This window comes from Crocodylus porosus, unplaced genomic scaffold, assembly GCF_001723895.1.
Source record: "Crocodylus porosus isolate Cpor-Errol unplaced genomic scaffold, CroPor_comp1, whole genome shotgun sequence".
Classification (NCBI taxonomy): domain Eukaryota; kingdom Metazoa; phylum Chordata; order Crocodylia; family Crocodylidae; genus Crocodylus; species Crocodylus porosus.
In genome coordinates, this window is record NW_017728947.1 from 109,378,244 (window position 1) to 109,395,780 (window position 17,537).

The 17,537-nt window shown below is 50.0% G+C and overlaps 1 protein-coding gene across 2 annotated transcripts in view; it reads left to right on the forward strand.

Annotated features, from left to right (window-relative positions):
• Positions 1–15,454: 15,454 nt before the first annotated feature.
• DAAM1 (dishevelled associated activator of morphogenesis 1) overlaps positions 15,455–17,537 on the forward strand; it is a 170,703-nt gene continuing 168,620 nt past the window's right edge. For both annotated transcript variants that reach the window (XM_019550908.1, XM_019550909.1), the window contains exon 1: positions 15,455–15,542. The gene's annotated coding sequence lies outside the window, so the exon portion shown is untranslated. The remainder of the gene's footprint in view (positions 15,543–17,537) is intronic.

Below are 17,537 nucleotides of genomic sequence, written 5' to 3' on the forward strand. Positions count from 1 at the left end.
AAAGGAATAAAGAGTCTATGAATCTGGCTTTACATCAGTGGATTATAACCTCAAAGCTTCTCTTTGGACTGTTAAGAAAAACAGCTGCTTAAAAATAATGATGCCCTGATTTAAACTGAGATTACCTAAAAGAGGGAAATATCCAACTCCCACTAAAAACTGAGTGCCTAACTCCCCTAAATCCCTCTTGAAAAGCCCAGCCTTATACGGCACAGCTCTGAAGGAGTGCTGGATTTGGATAATCTGAAGCACATCAAAAATGCCTCTGCAAAAGAAATCACCAGCAATTTCAAAGTAATAAAAAACTACCTTAAGGAGGCAAGAGAGCTTAGGGGGCCCATGAATTGGAGATGGAAGTTAGGGAGCTAGTGGTATGTTTGGTAAGGGGGTGTGTGTGTGTGAGATAAGGCAGAACGGACAGGGGATCGAATCACTTCTGAGGGCTGGGTGGGAGGCATGTTCTTACAGTGACAATGCCAGGAGCAAGGCATTTATTCTTTGCTTTTGGCATTTTAAGACCATCTACAAGGATGTGCTTTTCGCACCACTCTGCAAACTGCCTGAATGGAATACTTGAAGCTATAAAACAGACTCAGCTTTATGGGGTGTGAGGAGAAATATAGGGAGATGAATAAACAGGCATCACAAAAGGGAAGTAATTCCACCGCCAGATTCTTGGGCACTTGCAAACCAGCGCAAGCTCCAGGCTTATGGCTTAGGAAATCACTGGGAACCCTAGTGCTAGAGTTTCTGGGGCTCTCACTGTACTGCATCCATTATCCTCTTTATAATCAAAAGAAAAACAGTGAGAAGTTGTTGGAAGAGGGGTGGCCTTTTCAGAGCAGCGGGGGAGCTGTTACAGCCCAGGGCGTTCTTAGACTGAAATGATTTAAGTGCCTCTTCAGCGCCCTGCTGATCTGTCAGAGTCCAATGGCAGAGCCTCCTTGGATGATAATTGTGGTGTATTTATGGAATCAAAGGTTCCTACTTGGTCTCATGCCAACAACCTTTCAGGAGAATAATGGATCTGAGGGGGAAAAAGGGTTTTTTAATCCCATTAACTTGCATGGGGCTGTGATAACATTCCCACCTCCTTCCGCGATAGCGCTTGGATAACTCGGGTCTGTTCCAGTCACTGAACGTGGAGGGCAAAAGTCCCCTCCCCTCCTCTCCCCTCTCGTCTACCATTACTGTGTTTGGCACAGCCAAGGGAAAATGCTGAGCTGGGGGGAAGGGTTTTATTCACGAGCCATTTTGGAGGTGTTGACGCTGGCCCAGGAGAGAAGCTGGGACTTTCCTCTTTGGAAGGTGACTCCCTTTTTGGTTCTTTGGCTGTGTGTGAAGCTTGTGATTTTGAAACGTCCTGACTTGGCAATGGGCCGTGGGCAGACAGATTAGGGAGTCCTGTGGCTCTGGAGGTGTGAGAACAAGCCTTGCTTTGGATTTATGCCAAAAGCTGCCCCAGTTGACACAGCAGGAAATGGAGATCTGGTCATTTGGGCTGGGGAATCGTGGGCAGCTGGATGTGGTGCTGGCCACATTGCCCTTTTGTGTGCATCACTGGCTACAGAAACGAGTACACCTTAACCGTGTTAGCCCACAGTTGGCCCCTAGATCTTGGACTGACCACTCTGCAACCTGAAGTCCTGTTGTAGGTCTCATTCTTCCACTCCTCCAGGCCTAGTCTTTTTCACCAGTGCCATGTGGATTTGAAATCCATTTCTTGCTGATCTGTTAGCATTTTATACCTACTTTGTCTTCACTTTGCCCAGAAGTAAATGGACGGACTGTGTCAAAAGCAGCAGAAAATCAGGTCCTTTCTTCACAGAATGGCTAGCACGTTGGCAATGGTAGTACTGGCTTTCCCAGTCTGGGAACCTGAATCATGTTCTGGAGGGAGCTGGTCAGAGCCGAGATCAAAAACTGCTAGAAGAAGCTGGGTGTTGTACCCCAACTTTTATCAGGCCTGCAGTGTCCAAGAAGTATGTTACGTGTTGCCGAGTAGCACATTAGTGACCTCTTTATCCACTACCTCTTCACACATTGGATGAATTGAAGAGTCTGGTAGAGGACAACTAAAATGATCAGAAGTCTAAAAAAATTTGACATATGAGGAAAGGTCGGAAGAACTAGGAGGGTTTAGTGTGGAGAGGAGAAGATAGAGAAGGATATGATGATAATACAAAGAGGATAGCAATTAATGGTTCTGTGTCCACAGGGGACACGACAAGAAATAATGGGATTAAACTGCAACAAGGGAGATTTAGGCTACGTATTAGGAAAAGCTTTCTAACTGTGAGGGCGGTTAAATGCTGGAACAGGTTGCCTAGAGAGGCCATGGAAGCACCATCACCGGAGGTTTTTAAGTTCAGGTTAAACCAATATTTTTCTGGGATAGTTTGGAAAGGGATGAGCAGCGGCTGGACTAAGCGATGTATTGAGACTCCTCACCCCTGTTTTTCTGTGATTCTCTAGAATTGCCTGCTGTCGCTAAAGGTCAGTGGTTCTCAACCTTTTTAGATTAAAGGCACCCCTCTATAGATCCGAGCCGCCCCTTGGAAAGTGCCAGCTCTTAGCTTCCACCCTTTCTGATTACAACATAGACCGTAACGGGGCAGAAGATTTTTAACACTATGGGTTCCTGTTTGAAAAATCCCGGTTTATCTTGTGGACCATATTTGCACACCTACCAGTGCTAACATTGCATGGCACACCATGGCGCTGTGGCAGCCTGGTTGAGAATCACTGTACTAAGTACTATAGGAAATTACTTGTGTGAGGAGATAGCTGTGACTTTACAATGATTCAGTCTTTGCTGCCTGCTCTGAAATGCCAGCAGCGGTGCCATTCGCTGCCAGCTGTGCTGTTGTGTGGTCCATCAAGAAGAGGATTCAAACTTCCTCTTTTTTTTTTTTTTTTCTTGCTGAAGCCATCGGATGCCAGCGGTTGTTGTGGCTTTTACTTCCCCACATCCTTTGCTTGGGGACAGCTCTGCTGCATGGCTCAGCCAGCGATCCTGCTCCTCTGGGTGATATCTCTTGCTGCTGCTGGCAAGAGTCCCATAAGCTCTCTCGATCTGGGTTTGCAACAGGGAAGGTACAATATTATGGTAATATCAGTGTTGCCTTTGAAAAGGGCATGGTAGGTAACAATGAAAACAGTCAACTCTTACTCATGCTACCTCCACCAAAAAAATAGAAACTGGTGTTACTTAATCCACCTATGATAAACAGACTGCTCAGACACACTGCTGCGGAGGTGACAATGGGTTTCCTCCATCAGCTGGACAATGGTTTCTGCTGGTTTTTAAACCCTGTACTGAAGCTACATTACAATGAGCTGGGCCAGGACCACCACGCCCCCCATCTCTGCCCATGATACTGTTTTGCCTCCCAATAGCTGCCTCATAGCTCCTGCCAGGGCCACTTTCTGCTTTGGAAACTTATGATATAATATCTGGCGACGTGGTGTAGATGCACTGCACTGCTGTGGGATGGGGTGTGCCCACAGAAGCAGAGCACTCTTTCACAAGCTGCTTGCACTACATATGTAACCAGATCAGTGCGAATATCCCCTGTACAGCATCAGATAGGCCCTCAGCTGGCTTCAACAATTTGGTGTCATTACTGAGGATATAAATTACTTGGGTCCAAATGTAGGGGGATGGAGAGCCTGGCATATGTAAGCTGCTGTGTAGGGTGACCACCTTTTTTAAAATGGAGAGGTGGGACACATGCCCGCCTCTCCCCACTACCCCACCTTCCCCTCCACCACAGCATGGCCTGACCAGAGCCAAGTGGAGCGGGGTGCAGGGGGGAGGGGGGATGTGGGCTGCCCACTGAAGGCTCAGGGCTACCCACCCTGCTGCCCTCACCCAGGAGCCCTGTGCTGGCTCTGCACTTCCTGCTTGCCCAGCAGCAGCAGGGGGCACAACTCCATGCCACCGCCACTGCTGCTGCCTGGTAGGAAGGTGCATGTAGCCAGCACTGGGCTTCTGGGGGAGGGCGGCAGGGTGGAGAGCTCCGAGCCCACAGCAGACAGCCCCCATCCACCCTGGGCACAAATCTGGAAGGCACCCCAGGAGCGTGTGCAGCAGTGGGGAGCTGTCCCCCTTCAACTCCCCACATGAGCCTCCCATGACTCTGATCCCACTCCCTGCCCCAGGCCCCATGCACCGTCCTGGCTAGGCAGTACCTCCCGCCCCTGCCACACTCCCTCCCTTACCATGGGGGACCTCAGTCTGTTCCCCCCTGACCCTGCCCTGGCCCCCTCATGCCCCTTTCCCCCCAAACCCTCTCCCCACATAAACTTATCGGCAGGGAGCTGGTCTCCATGCTGCTTGGCTGTCTTGCTGGCCACACGTATGTGTGTAGGCATGCACACGCATATGGCACCCCTTCCAGCAGCCCCAAGCAGTAGGGCTGTGCGTAACAGAAGCATTTTAATTTTGACCAGCATTTCGTTGTTTCAACAGAATAGTGTTTCGTTTTGACTTTTGTTTCGAGTTGAAACAGCTGTCCCATGCTGTTTTGACCCTGTTTCAACATTTTGCCCATAGGCTATAATGGGGAAGGTTGAAACAGGCTATAACATTGTCATTTCTGGCCTGATTTGAATGACACTTGCAGAAATGGTAGCCCCTTCTGAGGGCATGAAGCGTATCAAGTTTCAAGAACATAGGTGCAGGGGGTTCAGAGAACCTGTACCCCAAAATCTTTAGAGCCAAACTCATGTCACATGTATGTGTTAAGCCACAGCAGAGCCAAAACTACAGGCATGCTAGCCCCTGCTGAGACACCAAAGCCTGCTGTTTCAAGGAGATAGGTACAGGGGTTTGGGGAAACAGCACCTCGAGCTGCAGACAAGCAAAACTCATGACATGGGTGACACTGTGTTAAGGTGCAGCAGGGTGAAAGCTGCAGGGGTGGTGGCCCCTACTGTGGCCATGAAGCCTGCCAGCTGTTGAGGAGGTCGGTGCAGGGCTTCTGGGCTCTGGGGCCATGCACCTCCGGCTGCAGGCAGTCAAAACTCATGTCATGGGTGCTTTTGTGACTGTATCTGTCTTGGGGCAGGGTGGGAAGAACCACTGCAGGCCTTGCTGCTAGCCCCTGCTGTGGCCACAAAGCCTGCCAGCTGTCAAGCAGATCAGTGCAGGGGGGTTCTGGGGCCCTGCACCCCTAGCTGGTCACAGTCAAAACTCATGACATGGGTGCTTGTGCAACTGATACCTCTCATCAGGCAGCAGGACTGAAGATCCCCCACACATGTCACCAAGACCTGGGGGATAATGATTGACCACAGTATGAACATGAGCCGGCAGTACGATGCTGGCCCTGCTGGCTACAGCAATACACTGGCATGCATCAATTGATGCATCTCCAGCAAAACCATTGCAAAGAAGAGATTATCCTGCTCTACTTGGCATTGGTGAGACCACGGCTGGAGTACTGCGTCCAGTTCTGGGCTCCGCGCCTGAATAAGGTGTTTTGCCTGTGTCACAAGTTTTGCCTGTGAGCAGCTAGGAGTGCAGGGCCCCAGAACCCCCCTTCACCAATCTCCTTAACAGCTGGCAGGCTTTGTGGCTGCAGCAGGGCTTAGCAGCCAGGCCTGCAGTAGTCCCCCACTGTGCCCCAAGACAGACACAGTCCCACAAGCACCCATGACACAAGTTTTACCTGTCAGCAGCTAGAGGTGCAGGGCCCCACAACCCCTACACTTATCTCCTTGACAGCTGGCAGGTGTCGTGGCCACAGCAGGGGCTACCATCCCTGCAGCTTCCACCTCACTGCGCCTTAACACACAGTGTCACCCATGTCATGAGTTTTGCTTGTCCACAGCTTGAGGTGTAGTTTCCCCCAAACCCCTGCACTTATCTCCTTGAAACTTGGCAGATTTGTGGCCTCAGTAAGAGCTACCACCCCTGCAGTTTTGACCGCCCTGTGGCGTAACACACAGCCGTGACATGAGTTTGGCTTTCGAGAATTTGGGGTACAGGCTCTTCAAACCCCCTGCACATATCTTCTTTAAACTTGGCAGGCTTCATGCCCTTAGAAGTGGCTACCATTTCTAAAAGTGTCATCGAAATCCAGCCAGAAATGACAATGTTATAGGCTGTTTCAACCTTCCCCATTATAGCCTATGGGTGAAACGTTAAAACAGCATCAAAATGGCAAAACATTTCGACTTGCCTCATTTTCTTTCGAGGCAGTTTCGACCATATCTGTTCTGTTTCAATTTTGCTGTTTCAACCTCGAAACGGGTCAAAACAGCATTGAAACAAAACTGGTAGCGAAACTTCACACAGCCCTCCCAAGCAGCCTGCAAAGGGAAACCCACCACCTCTCTAACCTGGATACTGCAAATCGGGGACAAATGCTGTCCCAGGGTCATGAAGCCCAGGACCAGGACCTGAGGTTCCCATTCTGGGATTGTCCCACCCAATTAGGGACAGGTGGTCACCCTAGGCTATGGTTAGTTTGTCATTTCTGGGTGGAGTAGGGCAGAGGCAGGCCTTGTAGCAAGAAAATCCACCAATATGGAGGTGTAAGAAGGTACAAAGTGAGTACACCCAGAGTCATTTGACTCCATGCACGTTCTGGTCCCAAGTCCCTGCTCCATCTGAGCTGTGCCCAAAACAGCTATTGTGGCCTAGCCACAGCGTGAATTAGAGTAAGGGAGGGACTTCCTTTGCTGTGGTTACCCCCGGCTGATACAATAGCTGAGTGAAGCAAGAGCTAGACAGGTTCACACTGTGACAACACATGGCAGAGGCAGAAGGGGCCCAAGTTGGCTCATGTGGCACCAGGGGCAGGGTGCTCTCAGAATATATAAAGGACTTCAGGCCCGCTGGCTGCATCCACTCATGAAGGGAGATCCTGCTCTGGTGTAGGTGCTGCCTCTTACACTTGGAGGCATGAGAGCCACCAGTGGAAGATCTGAGGTAGCGAAGGTTTGCTCCCCCTCCCGCAGCCATCAGTCCCCTGACGCAGGTAGGCATAAGTTGTGCTGGGAGCATGGCTGACCCTTATGTCAGGGGGGAACCAAACAACTAAACTACACAAGAGGTTCTCTTCCCATTTTGAAGTTACTTTACAAACCACAAAACAGGCCATAATGCCCGGTCCTTTATCTTATGCAGCGTTAGAGCAGTGGCTGCATTTCCTTTTCCTCCCCCATCCTGCTGGCCCCTTCTGTTTGTATCTGATACCATTTTGTGGTGACTTTACTACCTGTACGGCTTGCGCTGCGTCTCTGTCACAGGTGACACTTTTCTTGGACTCCCTGAATGTGGATATTATGGATTTCACAGTATTTTAAGACTCTGCTCAAGCTCCCTCTTGGAACAAAAAAGAGCCTGATAAAATGCCAGAACAACCAGTCCATAATCACCAGTGCATGCTGGTGGTGAGGGTGATGATGCTTTATTTAGTGGAATGAATTAATGCTCGTCAGAGGTGCTGGGTGGACAGTCTTAGAGAACTATGTCCTTGCTTTGACCTCTGCCTGTTCAAGCCTTTGCCATTCACCAGCCAAGAGCTCTGTTCATGCCAAATACAAGGGCTTTTATTTTGTAGCAGCACCTTTCTATCGAGATTTCAGCTGAGACTGGCAGTTTAGTTCATATAGGCCCTCAAAGAGCCATTAGATAACAACAGCTTTCAGTCATATCCCATACTGGTCTGAAATAAAGCCAAGGGGCAAATCCAGATATGCATGGACATTTGGTTCCCCAGGGACAAGCACTGGCAGCGCACCTTGCACCACTGCTTCTTGTCTCTGGGGAACGCCCATGCCATGTATGCTCTGGCATGTGACAAGTTGCCCTGGGGGCAGTAGGGGAGGCTGGGACCAGCACTGTGCTGGACTCAGCAGTCTTACCTGGGACCCTGGGGGCCTCCTGGAGCTGCAGCCACAGCGTTCCTGCTGGGCAGAGCCTGGCCAGCAGCCACAATGCAGCTCTGAGTGGCCTGGCTCCGCTTCTTAGCAGCTCATGCTGCCCAAGCATGCGCTGCTTTGGGGTTTTTTCCCACTTTTTTTGACCCCTGGATATCCAGGGGTCAAAAAAACTGTGGGGGAAAAGAAACTGGAGCAGCGCATGCTCAGGCAGCATGCCCTTGCAGTGCAGAGAACTCCAGAGTGTGCAGTATGTGGCACTGCAAACATGTTTGCAGCCCCACATACCACATGACCACGCTGATCTGGATGTGCCCAAGAGGTACAAAGAGATCTTAAACTGAAGCTAGTGGAGTTGGTGAGTAATCCTAGGTATGGGAGATTCTGGAGGAGGCATCAGTGCCATGGCAAGGAAGTTTGGCGCCTGGGGCAAAGTCCACAGCAGCAGCCCACCCTTGCCCTGCACACAGATCTGGGGGGGCACCCCCTGCCCATGCTTGCCTGGGAGTGCATGCAGTGGTGAGAACCACCCTTGTCCCATCCTCATGCCCCTCAAACAAGTTGCTCACTGCTCCATCCTGCACCCCACCCCATCACAGCTCCATCCAGCATCCTGCCCCAGCTGGGCAGTGCTTATTGGCGCCCTTTCGCTTCGGCACCCAGGGCAGTTGCCCTGCTTGTCCCCACCCCTACCCTTGCTATGGCACTGGGTGGTATGGCCAGAGCAAAGAGAGGAGAAGATACACCAGGAGAAGGAAGGGGTCAAATTGGGTTACAGAGCACTCCACCCCCTCCTCAGCCAGCAGAGCTTTCTGATGAGACCTCTCCTGCCAGTGTAACTTAGAGCAGCCTTTAGGCCATCAAGTGTTGCAGTGCAGCATTCCACATCACATAGTTCACCCAGCACGCTGTCTGTCTCCTGGCATGCCACTCCAGCATGAGCACTAGCCTGCCCTGCTGTGAAGCAAGGGCCTTTCGCAATGCAAATATTCCAACAAAAATGTAGCACAAATCAGCCAAAGGATTTGCAGCATAGACATTACAACCAAAGAGCAAATAAAAGCCCTTCCCTTCCTCTTCCACACAAAAACCCCTGTTTAAAAAAAAAAAATACATGCATATCTCCAAGACTAAGCAGACACCCTCTGCCAGTCCAAACAGACACACTGGGCTGGATCTGCCTCTCAGTTTTAGCGCCACAGACTAAAAGACCCATTCCTGTTCTGCACTGGTATCAGATCAATCTCAAGTCCTTTGTATTCAGAGGAGTCCAATTACGGGACCTACAGTAGTGAAAGTAGCATTTTGAAAGATACCAGGAGCGTGTATCACTTGTGAAACAGTGATAATTAATAAGGGGAAGTTTCACGAGCGCGGCTTGCTGAGCTTTCGCATTCCAAACCCGCGTTCCAAGGGACAAGAATTCTTAGCTCTGCAGTTCTGAGAGCAGAGGCAACATGCTGAGAAATGTTTGGAGTCCAGAGCTGTAAAAAAAATTAATGACCCGGTCAAAATCCACAGGCCAAAGATGGCAAGATGGAGACGGTCTGGTGATGAATGTACTGGGCTGGGATTCAGGAGATCTGCCACCTGGAGCAAGTCACAAAGGACAAAATGTCCAAGAAGTGACTTAGGAGCCTAAGCCCCATTTTCAAGAATCACTCAGACTTCCAAGTGCCAACATTGCATGAAAATCCTTGCCATCTCAGTTTCTAAGGGCTGGATTTTCAAAGGTATTTAGGCACCTAAAGATTCAGAGATGCCTTAAATGCCTTTGGGTTAATGGAGCTGGGCTGGAGTCCAGCCAGTGGCCTAGGGGTGAAAGGCTCTGTGTGCATGTATGGGGGGGGGGTGTTATATTTGCAGAAGGCAAAGTCCCTTGGTATGCACAAGGTAGCAAGAGTGAAGCAATCATGAGCTGGGAGGACTGCTCTTTCCCTCTACTTCATGCAGTTGCTCTGTCCCTTCCTACAAGCTGAGGCATGAAGGCTTCTCCCCTTCTGAGGATACAGCCTCATTCCACTAACTCATCAACCACAGCGAGATGGCTGGGGGTGCCCCCTGGTGCAGAAAGCCAGCATGGTTAGCCAGCTCCCTTCCCTCTCCCCTGCTTCAGTTGCTATTGAAGCCTTAGTGTGACATCCGAAGAGGGCTTGAAATCATGCCTAGGTTTTATGCTGACCGCTCTGAAAAGACAGGAAATGCTACCCATGCCGGAAAAAATATATCAATAGCGTCTCTCTCTATGTAGCTCTTGCATGGCACTCATCACCAGGCTGTCAGAGCTGCTACTCAAGGGCCAGATAAGGCAAAGGAATGTCTCAGTGCTCATTTCACTGGAGCTACCAGGTTGAAGCCTACAAATGGAATAAATGCATCACTTCCTTGAGTTGCACTGATTTGCACAGGCTGAGGATCTAGCCTTGGACTTTAATACTCTGTCCCCCATCTTGCCTCTACCCCATGACCCTTCCTTCCTTCTCCAGTGGAGATTCCTGATCTCTCCCTGGATGCATAATGTTCCACCCAAGATCAATCACATCATGTTAAGCTTTTAGCTGTTGGTATTTCCAGTGTGTACAGGCATACCTCGGAGATATTGCGGGTTCGGTTCCAGATCACCGCAATAAAGTGAGTCACACGAAGTTTTTGGTTTCCCAGTGCATATAAAAGTTATGTTTACACTATACTGTAGTCTATTAAGTGTGCAATAGCATTATGTCTAAAAAAACAGTGTACATACCTTAATTAAAAAATACTTTATTGCTAAAAAATGCCAAGTGAGCAAATGCTGTTGGAAAAATGGCGCCGATAGACTTGCTCAACGCAGGGTTGCCACAAACCTTCAATTTGTAAAAAACACAATATCTGCGAAGCGCAATAAAGTGAAGTGCAATAAAACGAGTTATGCCTGTATCTAGGAACAGCTCTTTTCTCAGCTGTTTGATGTAACTTCTCCATGCAAAATGTGAATCTTCTACTGTAGTGAGGCAGAGAAAAGAAAAGGACCAAGCTGATCTCATCCTAATAGGAGTGTCTTTACCCTGAAAACTGGGGACAGGTATTGAGGGACTGAAGTCAGCATGGGTTCAGGCACAGTCCAGCACGGAGAAAGGTCCTGAATGGACAAGGCCCAGGTGTTGGCTTTATTATTTATTATTATGTGGATTGTATTAATGTCCAGAGGCTTCAGTTATGCTTCAAGGACCACCTGGTTGTAGACAGTATGCACATGACAGACAGTGCCATCAAAGAGCTTGCAACCTAAGCTTCTAATGAGAAGGAAAAGATAGAGAAAAGCAGTAGACAAGGGAAAGACAAGCCAACACTGAGGCCATTCTGATAAATGTAATAAGCAGATGAAAGAAGACAACCCTATGGAGAGTTGTGGGGTGAAAGACAGCTGCAAAAGCACTTAGGGCCTATATTATTAATGGTTTCCTATGCCATCAGCAGGCCTGCGAATGCTTCATATCTCATTACCACACCTCTGAGTCATCCAGCCTGATACACCAAAGCTGTTTCTGGAAAGGAAGCAGCAAAAGGACTCGTGCTAGGGAACCTGCAAATGACAGGCAGTAGAGGATTTCCACATGGACTGTGAAAGGGTCTTTCAAAGCACATGCAGGCAACTTAACCTGAGGTAAGAGCGTGTGCTCTAATGAACAAGAGAGAGATTTCTGGTGGACGTTCTTAATTAAAGGCAGCATCTTAGAAGTCGCACAATAATTTCCAGATGCTCAGTAATTATTTCTGACATTTGACCCTTCCCTGAGCACATCTTACATGAAAAGGAAACCCCCTTGCTTTTGCAATAAATATTCCTCGGATGCTGTTAACAACACCAAGGCTCTGGAAGCCGAGAAGCATAGCTCTAAGCCTAGGAACAGTCCACCCCGCGTCAGCAAAGTGCTTACGCACATGCTTAAGTTGAAGCGCGTGATTAACTGTTGAGGAAGATGAGAATTTCTTACCGGCTTAAGTGCTTTGCTGAATCAAGGGCTAAGTCTATAAGTAGTTATAGACATGGATGGCTGACTCTAGTCCCACTAACGTTCCCAGGGAACACCTTCAGAGTGGAAGCCTGGCTAGGGAAAGGCATTTGTTTCTTTCAGAGCCTGTGAAACCTTTATTCAAGATGTTGTTTCAACTTGCTCTCCCAGGTACCAGAAGCTTATTTGAATCCAGGGGATAGACTTGGATTCATACTTATCAGCCACAACATCATTTGAGGTGGGATTCAGTTCCAAAGACGGATTCCCAGATCAATAAGTGAACCACAAAAGATATGAGGGATATTCTCAGGGCGAGAGACAGCATACTGAATCCTCACTTGGTGCCAGATCCAACCCCTACTTCAGTCACTGTAGAAATCCTCTCTGAGCTTCAATGGAGCAGGGTAAGAGGCCCTGTAGTGAGACAAAGTGTGGTTTTGTTTCACTTTTTGACAAGAAGGAGCAGGTCTAAGAGCAGGTCTAGACCTTATGAGAGGACTGCATCATACAGTCCTATACTGCATTCTTTTAAATGCAAACTTGAATTTCATTTCAGCAGCACAGAAAAGCGATGCTCAAAGGATAATAAAATTATTGATCAAACATGTGTCTAGCTCCAAGAACATTTCTAGGCTTTAGTGAATACCTAACATCTAACTCTGAGATGGACTTAATACACTGTTCCAAATATAAAACCAGAAGCTATTTTCTCCAGCAGAGAGAAAGTGATTTGATCTAGTTATGCAAAAAAATCAATAAACAGTATCAAATAACAAGCGCTGTAAAGCACCGTGGATTATTCCCTAGGTAGTGTGTGAACAGAAATGCTCATTCTCATAATGCAAGACCAGGGAGATGTGGCAGAGATGTGGTAGATACTGCATCACAATCTGTAATACATAATGATCTGTAATACTTTTGTGTCTGCTGCTTTGTGAGACCGTGCCTATCTGGCAATACTGGGTTATTAAATACATGGCCCTGTATGGCTGTATTAATTTAATAATGGGGGCGGGAGGGGGGATGTGTGTGAAATAACAAAGAGCAAAGGAACACAGTAGCCCTAAATACCATAACCATCCTCTGAACAAACTCTTGAGAGGCAATTACAAGAGAACAGCCCAGCCCTTATTAACTAGGGAGCTGCTACTGCCAGGCCTCAGTCAAGTCACACAGCTGGTTGGACAAGTTTGAGAGCTTAGAGAGTTATTAAACAGTTAACATGACTCCCTGGAGAGAGCAAGCGGGAAGAAGAGCTTGATTTGAGCTTGAATTTGATCTGCTCCAAAATATACCATTATTTCTCCTGTGTGACGTGAGAGGTACTCTACAGGCACCTCCTGCCCAAAAAAGGTTATTTCAGCCCAAATGGAGTGCTGGCCATATTCCAGTGTTTCAGGACTGCCATGCTGACTTGGAGTAGAAAGTTCTGAAAGTGATTTATAAAACATAAGACGACATCCAGAGAACACTGGAGGTCGGGACAATCTTGTTGGACCATGCTAAAAGCAGCTTGGATATTGATCTGGCTTGGATATGACCCTCCATTTTATTTGTACATCCTGCGTGATTATTGGAAAAAGGAATTTCAAATTCAGGTTGCCATGACCTGAGGAGATCTCATGAGGTCTAATCACTGGTTCATTCTACTTTAACCTCATCCTTTCCTTCCCCTGGGTTTTTTTCCCATGCATTTGCTGCATCTACTCCTAACCAAAGTCCTGATCCTGTAAACACTTGTGCTTGGCCATGCTTATGCAGGCATACAGCCCCATTGGAATCCAGCAACCTCTTCACATATGAAGTCAAGGATGTTTGTAGGTGTTGGCAGGATCATAGCCTTAGCTTGTGATCTCTCTGGACTGGAGCCTGCCTGGACTCAACCAGTTAATCTTTAATGTGCCCTGCCTTCTGCCTAACCAATGAGTAATGAATCTACCGCGTAGATATGTGCTGGTTGGTTTGTTGTGTGTTGGCTGGTGGCTGCCTGCTGGTTAACGCTGCCATTTGCTGCTGTATCTGCTTGTGTTCTTGCTGATCTTACTAGTAAGATCAGCAAGTACATTAATTAATCAGCAAGTAGTATCATTAGTAAAGCTTCTCGTTTATTTTTTAACTGGAGAATAATATGTGTTGTTTTATACGGGATAATCACCATCCGCAACCCACCTTTGCAAAATTCTAGATAAAGGCATGCACAGCAAAATATAAAATAGTCATTAAAAGGGGGTGCTACTTGGTTCATTAAAGCTGCACGGGGGGTGCCTCAAGTCTAATGAGGGGTGCATTGAGTCCCAAAAGGTCAAGAACCAGCGGTCCAGGAATCCTGCATTCCAGAGCTCATCTAGCTCTATCCCAGCTATGCCATGGGCAGAGCAAGCATCAAAGTGGGTGCAAGAGCCCCCTCCAACCCCATGCTACCATACTTTTTCATAACGTGTCGTTAAAGTGCGGAACTGATGGAGACAGCTTCAAAAAGGGATTGGACAGCATGGAGGAAAGGAGCATCTGTGGCTATCAAGCCTGGGCGTGAGAGTCACAGCCTCCAAGTCACAGCTTCCTAGCCCTGAAGTGGTGGCGGCTGCCTGGGAGAGAGGAACAGGAGTGGAAACCCTGCTCAGACCCCGCTCGCTGTCCCTTTCAGCCTCGGCTCGCTGCCCTGGGGTGGCACGGCACTGGACAGGATGCAACTGTGGTCTGAGGCAGCCAGCGGTAGCTCTCGTGCACGTCCTCGGGAAAGACTGTTCTGGTGGCATGGGATAGTACCCACATAGGTAATGCATAGTTAACCTTGGCTTTATGCCCACTTTAGGGAAATGGGAGACTCCTCCTGGGGCCTTACGGCTGAGGGCAAGCAAAATTCAGGGGCATCCGAACCCTAAAGCCTCCAGGTTGAGGCCTGCAAGTAGGATGCCCGCCAAAGGATTTGGAAACACCTCAGGTAGGGTGGAGGAAGTTTGCCAGTAGCGGGGCCATGTGCGGTTCTGGACTGGCTCACGGATTTGGAATTGATTTGGCCAATCTGGCTTGGAACGCAGAAAAAATAATAATAAAAAAAAATTAATCTCCGCACAGAGGAGACAGGGACAAGCCTGAGGCTGCAACGATCCTTATAGATATAAAAATATGTATATATGTATGTACTGTATATAGATTTGTGTGTGTATATGTATAGATATATGTGTGTATGTTGAGGCATGAAGGTTTCCCTAGATAGCTATACATAGAGATCATTGCAGCCGCGGGGGAGGTCTTACAGCCTCGGGGGGGGGCTTGCAGCCTCTGGGGGGGTCCCGCCCCGCCCCGCCCCCTGGCGCTGCGCCCCAGTCTCCCACCCCACAGGGGCCGCCAGGTGCAGCTGGTCGCAGCCGTCTCTGCCCCACCTCAGGGGCGGGCGGGAAATGTAGTCCGCGCCTCGAGGGGGGCGGCGGGCAGCAGTGCTGCCTTCGAACTACCACTCCCAGCAGGCTGCGCGCTATCATCGACGGGGGGGCGCGGAGGAGCCGCGCCTGCGCAGTACGGCGCACATTGTACCCTATCAGGCAGGGCGGGGATGATGTCACCTGCGGGCTGGGCAGGGGCGCGCGGTGCCGGTTCCCATTGTGGGCAGGGCGCCGCGGCGGGCGGGCGGCTCGCGATGTCCGCGCGCTGCAGGTAAGGCACGGCACGGCACGGCACGGCGCGGCGCGGGGCAGGTGGGGCTGCGTGCACGGTGCATTGCAACGCAAACCCCAGGGGAGCGGGGGTTTTGGTGCAGCCCCAGCCCTTGCTCCCCGCGCCTCCCCCCGGCTCCCTTCCCTGCAGCCGCGAGCCGCTAACAAAGCCGTGCGAGCGGGGCCGGGCTGGGCTGGGGCAGCGGGGCCGTGCGAGGCGAGGGCAGGAAGGCGCGGGGGCACAACCAGCGCCTGGCTGCGGTGGCTGGACCGCGGCGGAGGGATGGAGGGGCCGGTTGCTATGGCTACCCCTGCCCCAGGGTCCCTGCCCCCCATCCCTGCCCACGCCCCAGGGTGGCACTGGGTCTGCGCCCTGCTCGCCCACTGCAGTCTGCGGGGATATCCCCCCCACCTTGGGAGCTCAGGGCTCCAGCCTTGGGGGACAAGCAGCGTCCCCGCCTCGTGTGACCGGGGACGGCCAGCCCGGAAAGGAGAGGGAGAGAAGACGGGAGATGGGGCTGCACTCCCTGCTCCGGAGGCATTGCCTGCTGGTGGCTGTCGGGGCTCACCTACTTCCCCGCCCGTTGCCCGGTCTCCATTGGGGGGCGGCACGGAGGTCGCTGCATCTACCGGTGCCCCTGAAGGCATCTGAGCAGACATGCGAGGTCTCCCGCACCGTGTTTCCCTGCTGTCACGGCACAAGAGCGGCCTCCGTGGGTCCCAGGGATCTGGGACTTCACTCTGCTGGTGGCTGCCCGGTGTTCGGGACAGGCTGCCCTGCAGAGCCTCCGTGAAGATCAAGTCCCTGCTCTGAGGATTTGACTGTCTTAATTCAGCACCGCAGTAGCAGGGGTGGGGATTATCATATGGATTATGTTGTGATAAACATGCGCCGGTGTTGAAGGGAGAACCAGCGTGTGTCTGTGGTTTCAGGCTCCGGACCAGGACTCTAGAGACTGTGATTCTGCCACAGATTTGCAGTGTGAACTGGGCCACTTGCGTCGGCAGACATTGGGTGATCCAACTTCTTGGTGATGACGGTGATGCTGGCACCTGTTGTTTGATTTTGGGCGGGCGAGGGGTGCATGTGTGTGTGTCTAGAAGAAGCAAGAGCTCAGCAGCTCTGAATGATCAGATACTGGGGTGAAAGCCTGATCTGGGCAAGACGTATTTGCAGTGATGTTGGCGTCTCCTCCTTGGAGTCTGAAGTTGAACATTAAAATAGCTGTCTGGGTTGGTGTTAGCCAGGCAGGGCTGTGCTTGCGTGATTGGGGGTGTGGGGTGCTGTTGGGATAGTTAGGAGCTGAAGTTCCCCTTTTGTGGGGGGGTTTTCCCCTTGTTGCATGAAGTTTAAAGGAAAAGAAGAAATGAAGCATCTCCAACTTGAGGAGACAAGACCTCTTCCTAGAAAGCATAAGGTCTCTGGAGGATGTTAATAATATTGCTAGATGGTGCATTGGTCATCCAGGTCTTGGTTCCCCACTGGGGGCTAGATACCTGACAGGAGGTTTGTAGGTGTTGGGGCTGGTACCCTGGATGAGGCTGGCTAGCCCTGAATGCTTCAGCTAATCGATGCAGAATTCAGACATCCAATTCACTTCAGAAAAGTGCACCATGTTGATTACTTCCTCAGACCCTTGTCTCCAAAACAGTTAATGTGAGCTACCGAGAGGCCTTAGCTGTCCTGTTCTGCCAGTTTCTCCCGCAGAGCTTGTTCTTGATGATGCCTGATACAGTTCTTGGATGGCTGTGGGTTACTGCTCTTTGTGAGCCAGAACAGTCTCCTTCCGCTTTGCACAAGGGAAGTTTTTAAAAGTACAGTCTCTTCTTGGCAATGAGTTTCAGCCGAGGGGGTCAAACAAATGCGTCTCCCTGCAAGCACTAACTTCATCATTTCCATGAGGATTACATTAGTCCCACTGTGTCAAAATCTGTTACCTGAGAAGGATCTATTGCTCCTGAAGCCTACAGACTAAACTACCTCTGGTTTCTTTTA